The following is a 13310-nucleotide window of genomic DNA, read 5'->3' as shown; positions in this document are numbered from 1 at the left end:
GGGACATAACACATTGAACATGTTTAATTATAAATTAGCATTTTATACCCACACATCACTTGTGAATTATCACAAGTACAGAAAGGAGAAGCAGATCAGAATTATTGCTGTGAAACCCTGGCAGGCGCGTCCCTGGGTCTGGTGTTCTAAGCTAACAATTCCTATGAGCCTAGACCTGATTTACAAGTGTGAATCCATGTGTAAATGACTGCATGACAAATAGATATATAAAGCAAAAAGTGATAAAAAGCTACTGTAAAAATACTTTTCCCAAAGCCACCCTTGTGGGAGACCATAAAAGAAAAGAGAGACATTGAGCGACATTTATGGTAGCAGGTACAATCATATACATTTTAGTTTCAGGCCCCATAAATTTTGTGAACATTTTAAATTAAATTCTACACTCAGTTGTATCCTTTGTAATAGTCACACAAGACATGCTTGTGGCCAAATATGAAACTGCTCAATACCCTTGAGATGTTTTAGGGTTAGAATGATGCAGATTGTACAGCAAAGTCAAGGGAGGGGAAATTAAAGCCATTGCAAGGAAAGAGGAGAGGCGTTTCTCATAGCAAATGATTAGAATTAGGCTCTCATTTATTAGAGACTATTGGGGAAAAGGAAAGGACAACATGACTGGTTCCTAGGGACAACTGGTCCACATTTGCTTGGTACTAGAGTTGATAATTACCCTTCTCATAAGTGGTGTAAATATATATTAATGGGTCATAAATTTTGTGGGTCAGGAACGCTGTTTTTTTTTTCTTAAAGAACAACAATAAAGAAAAGGGGCGCTCCAGTGGTGTAGAATATAAAGATGTATAAATGTATGTGATGTTAAAAGATATGGACTCACCCCGACTAAACAGGTCCTTGAGGGTACCAGTTAGTCGCCTTATCCACGAAAACCTTTGTCTCAACGTATATTATTCATTGGTAGATCAACTGTCATCACGTCACCTACACTCCCCCTTTCTTAAGATGAAAATTAAAGGTAACACAAGATGGTAAAACACCGCACGGGAGCGCACAATATCATCCACTACATAGTGAAGTATTGGCTAAGTGTGAATGTGGTCATTTTGTATTTCTATAAGATGCATTGTCATATGGTGAACGCCCAGAATGGGGGTGGCACAATACTGATTTCCCTGCCCCTTCCTTGTTCACCCACTATAAATACAGGTATGTGGTGATATGACATGTATGCTTGAAAAAGGCTTAAGAATAAGCCGAAACGCGTCGCAATAAAAACAAGAAGTTAATATAAAGAAGCATCTCCTTGCATCTCCTTGCATTATAGAAGTTCTCCTGGATAAGAGGATGCCATGGAGCCGGCACCCCCAAACAAGTAAGATCTTCAATATCTCTCATATACCTACACTAACGGATTCATGCTCCTCTGGGTAATATGCAAATAAGGGAGATTGAACAATACCTCTGCAGCACTACCTATTGGAAGACAGGAATGCTGCAGAGGTATTGTTTCATCTCCCTTATTTGCATACATTTTGTGTACACACTAAGATTTCTAAACATAGCAGTCAAAAAGCCACAAATAGGGGGTACAGGCGCCCCAGTCCCTAGCATTTGTTGGAAATGTACTTGGTGAACAATATAGCTGTCACAAGTAAATGAGTATTGAAACCACTTTAATATATTTATTAGTTGTTGATGTCACATTACTATTTACCATGTGTGGTCATCTTTGCATCAGCTTTTAAGGGTTTTATGTAGTTAAATGGTTCGCACATTCTATGCTGGTGATTATTGTTGATCGTCTATTTGAAAAGTTCTCTTCAGCCAGTTTGGGTCCGAATTAGTTTAAACTATAATGAAACTTCACCAATACCCCCTAAAACTGATGTATAAAACTGTCTTAGAGTCATGAAAGTCCTTCTTCTGATCCTCCCAGTGGTTTGCAGATCTGACCAAGGACAACGTCTTTATGGCGTTTGCATGGTTGTTTGTAGAAACTCTCACAAATATCCATGCAGATGTTGAATCTGGGAAGCCAGCTCTGCAAGGTAACAGTGTCAACCACTGAGTATAGGGGTGGTAGGGGGTAAAAGTTAGAGGAGGAAGAAATTTTAAGTGGATTCCTTCCAAAGTAAACTTTTAGGCCTCCTTCCCACGAACGGATTTCCGCCGCGTAATTCGCGGCGAAAATCCGCTGCGTTGCCCGCAGCTATTAGGTTCTATTGAACCTAATAGCACAATGCTCACGATGCGTAATTCCACCGCGGAATTACGCACCGCGATTTCTCCCGTCCTCACCCGCAGCATGCTCTATTTTCTGCGGGTGAGGACGGGCTGTACGCACTGACGGCTTCCATTGCAGTCAATGGAAGCCGTCCGTTCACGCTATCTCCCGCTGTAACCAGCGGGAGATAGCGTGAAAAAACGCTTTCCCGCCCACCGCCGCGCGTCATATGACGCCATATGACGCGGCCGGCGACGCGGCGGCGGTGGGCGGTGACGGGCGGTGACGCGGCGGCGGTGGGCGGGGAAGCGATTTCACGCTATCTCCCGCAGGTAAGTATAGGGGCTCTGGGGGGCGCCGTGACGGGCTTCACTGCGTAATATTACGCGGCGGACCCCGTCACGCTCGTGGGAAGGAGGCCTTAGCAAAGTTTGACTGGAAACAGGGTTCGACTGTTTTGTTTAATACTACTGGTGATGATGGAAGGTATTGAACATGTTATGAAAGTTACATTGTAGTGCAGTTTTCTATTTATTCTGTGGTACACTTTGACCTATTAGATATGTAGTTATAGTTAGTATCTATTTGTAAAATTGTAGAACCAAATAACGCAAACGCAACAGCACTTGTGTGTACCTTATCACATTAGGGGGGGCTCCTTCCGGTGTGTGTTACAAGTTCATGAAAGGAGTCTGGATCCGTGACTCCTATAAGGTCCAGCAAGAAATGATATGTTGGAGCCGCAAAACAGAGTACCCAAATACCTTGATGTATAGAGTTAAAAGAATTCCATCTTCATTAAAGCCACACCAGGGCTTGATGCAAACATTGATGCCAACTTTGCCAGCGGTCAGATGTCCGTCTTTTACTGGTGCAAAATATGCGCATCTACAAAAGATAGGACATCTGTGCCTCTTACGTGCAGCACGGACCTAACTGGCTCGCATAAAGAATCCCTGCAGGGAGTCCCCTCATCACTGAACACTGTGACAGCGCTGTCACAGAGTTCAGTGATGAGGGAATACGCCACGGGGGTTAAACAATCCACTGCCAGAGTCGTCACCAGCTGTGGCAGAGGATCGCAATGCTACCGCATTGCTTTCAATGGGGCCTGCACTGCAGCTGGCCCCTTGAAAGCAAAGAGCTGCAGGCAACCCCCACAGTGATTTTCAGGGAAGAGCATTCAATGGCTGAGCGCAACCTCTGATTGGTCACAGCGCTCAGCCAATCAGAGGCAGTGCTTTCTGGAAGCAGAGATTTTTAAATCTACGTCCACCAGAATATAGAAGAACTGCCGGGAAGCGGCAGAAAGAAGCCGCGCCGGAGTGCTAGGTGATGTATTACTTTTTTTTCTGTCAGCTTGGGCTTATTTTCAGGGAAGGGCCAATATTTCAAGCCCTTCCCTGTAAAATCACTGCAGGGGTTGCCTGCAGCTCATTGCCTTCAAGGAGCCGGCTGCAGCACTGGCCCCATTGAAAGCAATGCAGTAGCATTGCGGTCCTCTGCCACAGCTGGTGACAGCTGCGGCAGGTGATTCTTTAATGTCCACAGGGTGTCACTTCGACACTGAATACTGTAACAGCGCTTCTGCAAGCACAGCTGCTCCAGGGAACGGAGCATATGCATGGACCTTTGGTCACGCACATTTTGATCATCCATGGAGCACATTTTTTTGCGCACATAGGTGGTCTGACTGAGCCCTGAGTTTCAGAGAATAGCTTTGCTAAATCAGTCTAATGAGTTTGTATGAGAAAGTAATCTTTAAGCTGGGTCTGACTAAAGCTGGCCATACTGGGATTTCAGGCAGCAGTTTACTGAGTAGCTTGCTGTTCATGGTTGGTCTGTGAAGTTTGCAGTCTTGGACAGCAGTGCCATAAATTAAAATGACAAATCAACAACAATGGAATGTGGATCTTTCACTGTGCATGAATGACTTTTAAACTACAGCACTTGAAAATGACAAAAAAATCCAATACAGCAGAAAATGGAATTTTCAACCATCCAAAATTTCTAGTGCATGCCCAGGTTAAGGCTTTGGATGTACTGTAGTATAGCTAGATTTTTCAACAGCATTTCATATAGTTATTCATAAAACCTTGGCACTATGCATACATTGAAAATGTCCAGACTATGGGCATTGCAGAGCAATTAACATGAAAGATGGTATTATCAGTAAAGATGAGTATTGAGAATTGGGAAGCCAGGAGGTTACAAATCATGCACTTGGGACAAAAATACATTTTATATTTACAAATATTAAAATAATGATTAAAACAGACACTGAAAGGGGGTATTAATGTAACATAAAACTAGCATTAGTAACCAGTGTCAGGCTGTTGCCCCTTTATTGCCTGTACATTAAACTATTGCTAATGCAAAAGTGCATAATTGCTCACCATATTTTATCAATCAAAGATGGACCAAAGTGTCTCATAGCAGGTCAATCCACAAAGAAATACAACCATACCACTGCATAATGGTAGAGAGACATCCAACATGCTGTTTCCTTAAAAACTATCCGAATGTGAGTGAGCCATGTCAGCATTTGGACTGCTACGACTGCATATGTGCCCATGCAGCAAAGCCTTATTTATGGTAGTTTGGTATTTATAGTCATAGTCATTGTTAAGGTCATGGAATCCAAAGTGTAAGTATCTGATTGTCAATGAACCCAGATGTCAGTATGCTTACAGACACTTTCATCTAACAACTTTGAGACCTAAAGAGGTGATTTCACAAATCACATTATCTAAAGTTTAGACTCAGCCCATAATGATAAACTTTTTAGTTTTTATACTTATTCTGGAGCTAATGTTACAATTGCTCCATTTTGTGTCCACCATGGGGATTTATTAATAAGTGGAAATACCAGAATTGTATACAATAATGGTCCGGATTTAACTAAAAACATTATTCTTCATAGGTCAACCTCTAGAGAGATTTTGAAACCAAATTGGTCCTTGAACAGTTAGCCCTGTGTTGAAAAATTATAAGTTGAACCTATATTAGAGCCATGTAAAATTGTCATCAATAGGCAATGTCACAATCATGGGCTAATGTGAGTAAGATAAAAAAGGAGGATGGAGCAAGACCTAGTGAGAGTGGTAAAATAGCTCTGAAGTAAAGTGTTTCAAATGATAGAGGTGTTGCCAACCAGATGACGCTCCACCAAGGTGGATGTGAGTATAGCGAAAGAGAATGTGGTTAAATACTGGTGTGAAGGTGCAACACTCTAAGCTAATTGAAAGTTAAGTTCCAAGATGGGATATGAAAGCACTTCATTTTTATTAAACAACATAATAGAACAAGCAAGTGAATTCGGCTGAATTAAACACAACAGGGTGCCTGGGGGGGGGGGGACAAATTCTAAAGGTTTTTTGTTGTGTCAGAGGTCCTGTATGTGGCAGGGAGACAGGGAAGAAAGAAGTGCCACATACAGGACCTCTGGCGCTTCCAAAAACCTTTGGAATTGTATCGCCCCCAGGCACCCTGTTGTGTTTAATCCAGCCAAATTCACTTGCTGGTTCTCTATGTTGTTTTAATACAAAAAGTGCTTTCACTATCGCATCCTGGACCTTAACTTTCAACTAGCTTAGAGTGTTGTGCTTCACCACCAGTATTTTACCACATTCTCTTTCACAATCATGGGCTAGTCAACTTTAGTATACAGATGAAGCTAATAATCAAGGTATTCTATGAAAACGGGAACTGAGCAGGCAAGAAGCCCCTAAAATATATTGATGAAATGTCATTTGATTAATTGACTAAATATTTAAATTCAGAACGGAATGATAAGTAGAACATAATTGTTTTGCCATATAACTCTAAAGCATTTGTCGAAAAGCAGACAAAAATCGAAATCAGATGGAAAAGCTTTTTAAAAAGTGGAGCCTTGGCTCCCTGTCCCAATAAATTGTTGACTTTCTTGTGCTTTAGCTTCTTAAGTTTTCCAATCTGCCAGTAATAGACTGAATCACAGATCAGACCACCTGAAGACATTTTAGACAGTGTGATTTGAAAGAACGCTTTCTGAATTACAGTACAGCTTTTTCACTACAAAGAGAAAATATAAAAAGGTCAAAGGAGTAGTCTACAATTCTACAGCCATTCTAGAGTGGATTGAGAACAAATACATCTCAAATCCATTCCACTGAATGAGACAGACGGACAGACAGATAGAACTTTAAATACAAAGTAATATTAGACAAGGGGATCATGTTTTTGTAGAACAGTTACCCAACACCTATATCACCCTTGTAAAAGTAAATACTTATCATCACCTTAACACTAGACCTGCTGTGATTTAGCTTTACTGCATTACATTTCAACTGCTGAAGGAGTTATAATGACTCTCATGGCTGTTCTAGTGTTAAAGGGATAGGACAAGATTGGGAATATTATCCCAGAACAGGACCACTCTTGACTATGCACTCTGCCTGGCATTGTAGCTCAGTTCTGTACTTATAGTATGCATAGTTATGTATTACACAATAATAATTGCAACCAATTTCTGAAGCTCTGGAATTCCATCAAAACGCAGAGATCCAGTAACTTTATATATAATAATGCAGGAATAACTCATCAAGGAAGTCAGAACATATCAATGGAACATGAAAAGACCTTCAGGCCATAGAGAGGCCCCAATTATGGTCATATTCATGGCCCCACAATAGGAACTCTTGGAGCACTGAATACATAGTAACATGGCTATGTGAATACAGCCTTGGAGTGTACTTTCACCGCTTTCCACAAGCCCTATTTGGGCAATGAGACATAACTGGAGATGGGTGTATGTTATTTTTTTCTTGAATACAAAACACCTATAAGAAATATTGCAAAGCACAGATGTCCGTTTTAAATGGAATATGTATAAATCCACAAAGACTAACTTAAGGTGCTGTTAGGCGAGATGGCAAGGTGAGGTATTTTATTCTCATGTTCTTCTTGAATCCCGTGTTGCCTGCAGCTGAAGCCCAAAAATCTGACTCTTGTAGAGTTCCATGTGCACACTCTGCCGAAGACTTGTATAGAAGAGCGCACGCATAGGACTCTGTAAAAAGTCAGATTTTCGTCCGTTGAGCTGACTTCAGTGGCGGGCACTGCGGGAACCAGGAAACAGGTGAGTATAAAAAATACAGTATTTGGCTCCCTGTCACCATGCCTAACAGCACTATGGTATAAGTTAGTTTATGGTTCTTTAGGCAGGTGACATGTTCCCCTTAAGTAGGGAATATGCCATAAAATGGCAAAAAGTTTTGGTGCTTTTCCAGCATTAGATTAACAAAATATTATAATTCTTGGCCATTTGCCAGTTTTACGTATTTGTGGTGTTTCATGATAAATGTTTAATACTCTTTAAAGTGGGTTTGTCTGGTGTTTTAATATAGGAGATCATAAAGTCCATCCCTCTACACATGTTGTTGTGATTTAATGGAGACTCTTCTTTAACCCTTTAATGGCTACAGGTGAATTGGGCCTTTATGTCCAGAGCAAAATTTCCCCCTTTGGAAAAATTGGTGGCTGGGGTAATTTTATGTTTTGCATAACATACACTGTGTGTGACAGGAACATAATAATGCACTGGAGGTTCATGAGAAAAATGTCTGTGTGATGCAGAATGCCTAAAATTAGTGTACGTGGGTTCGAAGTAGTGTGCACTTTTTTGGAAGAAGTACAATTTTTTTATTATATTCTTCTCATTTTATTTATTGTTTATTTTACATGTTTATGTTTAAATGTATTTATTTATTTCATCACTATGAGGGCGCAGGTTAGCTGGGAACACATTATCTATGTATTCCCTATGGTCCCCACATATAGAACACTGATGTAATCTAGTACTGTAGTAACAGCTTATTAGGTCACTGTTAGCTGTGATCTGTATACACATGCATGCATAGGGTTTCCTGTGTGACAGCCCAATCCTGCAGATGGCTATGTGTGCAGGAACACACAGTGCCATCAAACTAATCACATAAATTAATGGGCTGCAGGCACAAGGACCTGCTGGATAGCCCACTAATTTATGTGCTGTGATCAGGAACGGGTTAAATTCAAGGTAAAATGACTTGTTTTTATGCAGATTGCGCATCTGGGGCATCACAAATGTACAAACTACAGTTTTGTTTATTTAAGATGACCCGGACACTACGTCATAAAGATAAAGAGGGTTTCTAAGCTGCCTGTAATGAGATAGGAAGAATAACTTTGTTGCAGAGCTACAGTGGAAAATAATTTTAATAGCAATTAAGATATTTGTAATAATCGCATATGTGAATATTAAACATTTATAATATAACATACAGTAATTGTGTTGGAAATATTTTATGTCAAAAATTAAAGTTGATCCCAGAGGAAAAATATGGGGCAAAATTCTCTAAAGACTTTTCCCCTTTTTAGGAATCCAGTTCCATTTTTGGTGTCAACAAAATTAAGTAAAAATGTATTCTGGTCCAAAATGGCAGATTCAAAATAATGAAAATGTGGCATTCAACGTCAAAGACTCCCCTAAAATTCACCACAGGAAAGCTCAAGTCTCCTATATGTTACAAAGTCATCCAGTGCCTTCATGCTGCTACCTTAAATGTTCCTTTCACTGTCTATGCTTCTAATGCTTTTTCTTATATGTTTGGACCTTGGAAGTATGGAGCATTGTGAACTTCCCAATGAAGACTAAGTTTTAGGACAGCTTATGGATGTTTTTGATGGGCCGAAAATCTTAGGATTCTAGTTTGCCCGACAGAACGAGATGTTGATATCATCACCAGCTTGTTCACACTTGGGCAGCTCATTTAGACTGCACAATTCTCATTGAGAATCATGCAGTCCTCAGGCATTGCTATGTGAAACACTAAATGTACATTTTTTAAATGGCACAATAAGTGCCCGAGCCGGTGATTATTTTTATACTGGCCAAAACTGAAAAACCAACAAGAAGTGCGCAATTCTCGTTAGTCGTTCATTCATTGGCTTATGTTTAAACTGAATGATTTTCATTTAGTTTTGTTCATTTGAATGACCATCTAAATGAAAACCGCTCCATGTAAATGGGGCTTTAGAGCAGTGGTCTCCATAGTGTGGCTTTGAAACCACATGTGGTTCACGAACTCCACTATGTGGCTTTCCATATAACAGAAGCCTTGAATTATGAACATTTGCACTGGCTATAGTGACATTCAAATGATCCATATTACCGACATATCCTATACCCAGAATAATGCCAGTTTGGTGGCATAGTTTGGTTTGGTAATGTGACACGGTATCACTGTGCCACATTTCAAGTTGAAATATCAATTTGAAATTTTAAATCTTATGATTTTTGTTGCTTCAGATTTTTCATGTCAACATTTTTGACATCAGAGTAGCTTCCAATCATCACTCAAAGTTGAATGTGGCTCAAAGATATAAAAGGTTGGGGACATCTAGCTTAGAACATAAGGTAAGTTTTTGACTGCTTGTTGCAGACTACAGGAAATTCACCATCTGTTTCTATTGCATATTAAAAGTATGTCTTAAATAAACAATTCATATGAAATAAAGCAAATGTAATTTTCTGCTTATCTGATCAATTTTAAGATTGTAAATCAATTATAATGATCTCATTTCTACACATTAATTACACTCTATAAAATCCGTATGCCTCCATTGGTCCAATTTATTGATATGGTATACTGTAGATACTCTGTTACATCTAGTAGTTTTAATAAAGCATTACAGTGAAAACATGAGCAAGTTTTATCATGTCACTGAATGAATGTATCTTTATGCAAATACCAAGTGTGTCTGTGAGCTATTGACTCATATTACGTATATGTATAACCTTATGCATCACTTTCCAATTTCCAATACTGTGACACCATCATTCCCAAAATCATTAAAGGCCTCCGTACACATTAGAGTTTAGTCATCCAAACCTGCCCATAACAGTGGAGTCAGATGACTCTCTAATGTGCGTACAGCAGTTTAAAGGGGTTGTCCCGAGGCAGCAAGTGGGTCTATACACTTCTGCATGGCCATAATAATGCACTTTGTAATGTACATTGTGCATTAATTATGAGCCATGCAGAAGTTATAAAAAGTTTTATACTTACCTGCTCCGTTGCTGGCGTCCTCGTCTCCATGGTGCCGACTAATTTTCGCCCTCCGATGGCCAAATTAGCCGCGCTTGCGCAGTCCGGGTCTTCTCCTCTTCTCTATGGGGCTCCGTGTAGCTCCGTGTAGCTCCGCCCCGTCACGTGCCGATTCCAGCCAATCAGGAGGCTGGAATCGGCAATGGACCGCACAGAAGCCCTGCGGTCCATGGAGACAGAGGATCCCGGCGGCCATCTTCAGCAGGTGAGTATGAAGACGCCGGACCGCCGGGATTCAGGTAAGCGCTGTGGGGGTTGTTTTTTTAACCCCTGCATCGGGGTTGTCTCGCGCTGAACGGGGGGGGGGTTTAAAAAAAAAAAAACCCGTTTCGGCGCGGGACAACCCCTTTAACTTTCCCCTGATAGATGATGTTGGAGTAAAGGAGGATTGAGGACATTCAATGCCCAAACCTTTTGTTTCCTGAGTAATAGGCCACCAGAGCGGTCCAATTGCCTCTTTACTCCCCATGCACAGGCATGTTTGGCAGAGCTGAACATTCATGTCTTTGGGAACTAGTGAAAACAGCTGCTGGATAAACAATTGTCCGTTGGACGGTCATTGAAGGTGTATAGGCAGCTTTATATCTCATTCTCTTTCTTTACATTTACCATATTGTTTTTGCCTTAGGGTATGTGAAGATGGGTAGGATCCAATGGCGGCTTATAATTTGAGTCATAGAAGCAATCCGAGGCTTCAGGCAGGTCAACGACTGTCTCAATCACCCTTATTATAATCTGCGCTACTAAACCTCTGGAAGTAGGGAGAGGAGGGGGTTAAGTCCCTTACTACATTCACATAGCCTTCCCTTCCATCTCCTCATGGGAACTGGCACGTGTACAGCAGGATGTCATCATTCCTCCCTCCTCCTACCTACAGCTCTCACAGTAGAGTGAGTGGTGGGTAGAGGACCAATGACGTCATGCTGTGCACCTGTCAGCTCCTGAGAGAGAAGGGAAGGCTGTGTTAATGTAGCAAGGGATGAACAACCCCCCCCCCCCCCCCCCCCCCACACACACACACACACACACTCACTCTTTTTGCTTATGGAAAGGGAGGTTTAGCCATTTACTTTTTTGGAGAAAGTATAATCAAGATAATAAGTTTAATATACCCCTAAAGATTAGGAGCACATATCCGAAATGGCTGGACAAAAGGTGGTCATAGAAATATTTACAAAAGTGCTGCCAACCCAGGAAACACACCACATCACTGAGGAAGAGCATGTTGATTCAATAGAGGTGTGATAATAAAAATCTGGTAATAGCACAAACTTCCAATTAATATAGAACACCAAAACAGGATGGATAAGTCAGACTTCTCCTTTTATTATAACCCAGCATTGAAGATGCATTTTGGGGTTAAACCCCTTCCTACAGGACTGCTCTTGTCTCCCATGCGAGCATTGCCAAGCCACTTACTCATTACTGAAGCAGTGTGCCCCCCAGCATAACTAAGAAAGGGGTTCAACCACATCTTTATTGCTAAGTTATAATCAATAAAAGGAGAAGTCTGACTTATCCAACCTGTTTTTGTGTTCTATATGAATCACAGGTTTGTGTCAAAACCAGATTTTTATTATCACACCTCTATACAGTTTTGGGGCACAGAGAGTGCCCTAGTATTAAATGAGAAAACTGAGCATCCCGGTTACTAATTTTGACTCACAAGAGGACCTATTGCTAATTGCTGCGGACAAATTGGATCACTTACTAATTGGGGTCACAGAGGAGGTCTCTGTTACTGACTGGGACCAGAAATGGGGGTTACTATTACTAAGTGGCCCATTTAACTTAATTGGGCTCAAAGAGGGTCATATTACAGTGGGTACATTATTACTATGGAGGCACTGGAAAGTTGATTAAGAGTTGCAGCAGTAGGATGGGGATGAGTGTACAGAGGCGAGTCATGGCTGCAAAAAATATCAATGGTGAATCTGGGCTCAGAGAAAAAAAACAAATATAGATGACTCCAAACAAAGATGACGTCACCTGTGATCACTGGATGGAACTACACTCTAAGTTCACACATAGCAGAAATGAGTGTGGATTTTCCACATCAAATACCGCATCAAAACCTGAACCATTGGTGCAGATCCATAGCTGATTGTCACCTGTCAACTGAAAGGGTGAAATCAGCTGTGGATCCATACCAAAATCGGCACCAGTGATGCGGATTTTGACGCAGACTTTGATGTGGATTTGTGCAGAAAATCTGCAGTGAACCCACAGCTTTGCCATGAATTTTTCTGAGAATTTGCCATGTTTTTCACTCTTTGCATAGCAAAGAGTACAATTTACAGCAACGTAAAGTGTATATCAATTTTATTGTGGATTCCACATTGATTTTTTTCAAACCATCTGGATGAGATCTGTCTAAATCTCAATCACATTGCTTGTACTGTAAATCTTGCGGATTTTCCATGTGGAAGTTTTGCGAGAGAAATCCACAGCATTTACGTTACTTTGGAACATAGCCTTAGGGCTCATTCACATGAGCGCATTCTGCATGTATTAGCGACGTGTGAAAACATTGCGGCTATAGTACTATAAGTACTTGTAGTAGCCCGTTCACATGATCCAAGGTACGTACTCCATGCTTTCAAGTCTCCCATAGTAGCCCATGGGAAGCACGCAGCAAAGATAAGACATGTCCTATTTTTGTGTGCACCTCAGAGCCGACATGCGAGTTTACACTTGCATGTCCTATCTCCTGCAGGTGTGAGCGTTTTGCGCGTCTAAAATTCCTTCATGTGAACGCTTCTATAGAAAACCATTAGTTCTATTTAGATGCAATCTTTTAACGCGACGCTAATGCACACAAAACGCGCTCCTGTGAACGAGCTCTTAGAGTGGATTTACACATAGCGATCTTAGGAAAAATAATTCATTTTTAGTGGAATTTTCTTGGCATTTTAGCCATGTCTTCTTTGACAAAATCAACAGTGGCTGCATGCTAGCCGGGAGCCAATAGGGAAGTA

This window comes from Eleutherodactylus coqui, chromosome 5, assembly GCF_035609145.1.
Source record: "Eleutherodactylus coqui strain aEleCoq1 chromosome 5, aEleCoq1.hap1, whole genome shotgun sequence".
NCBI lineage: Eukaryota > Metazoa > Chordata > Amphibia > Anura > Eleutherodactylidae > Eleutherodactylus > Eleutherodactylus coqui.
This window is presented reverse-complemented; position numbering follows the sequence as displayed.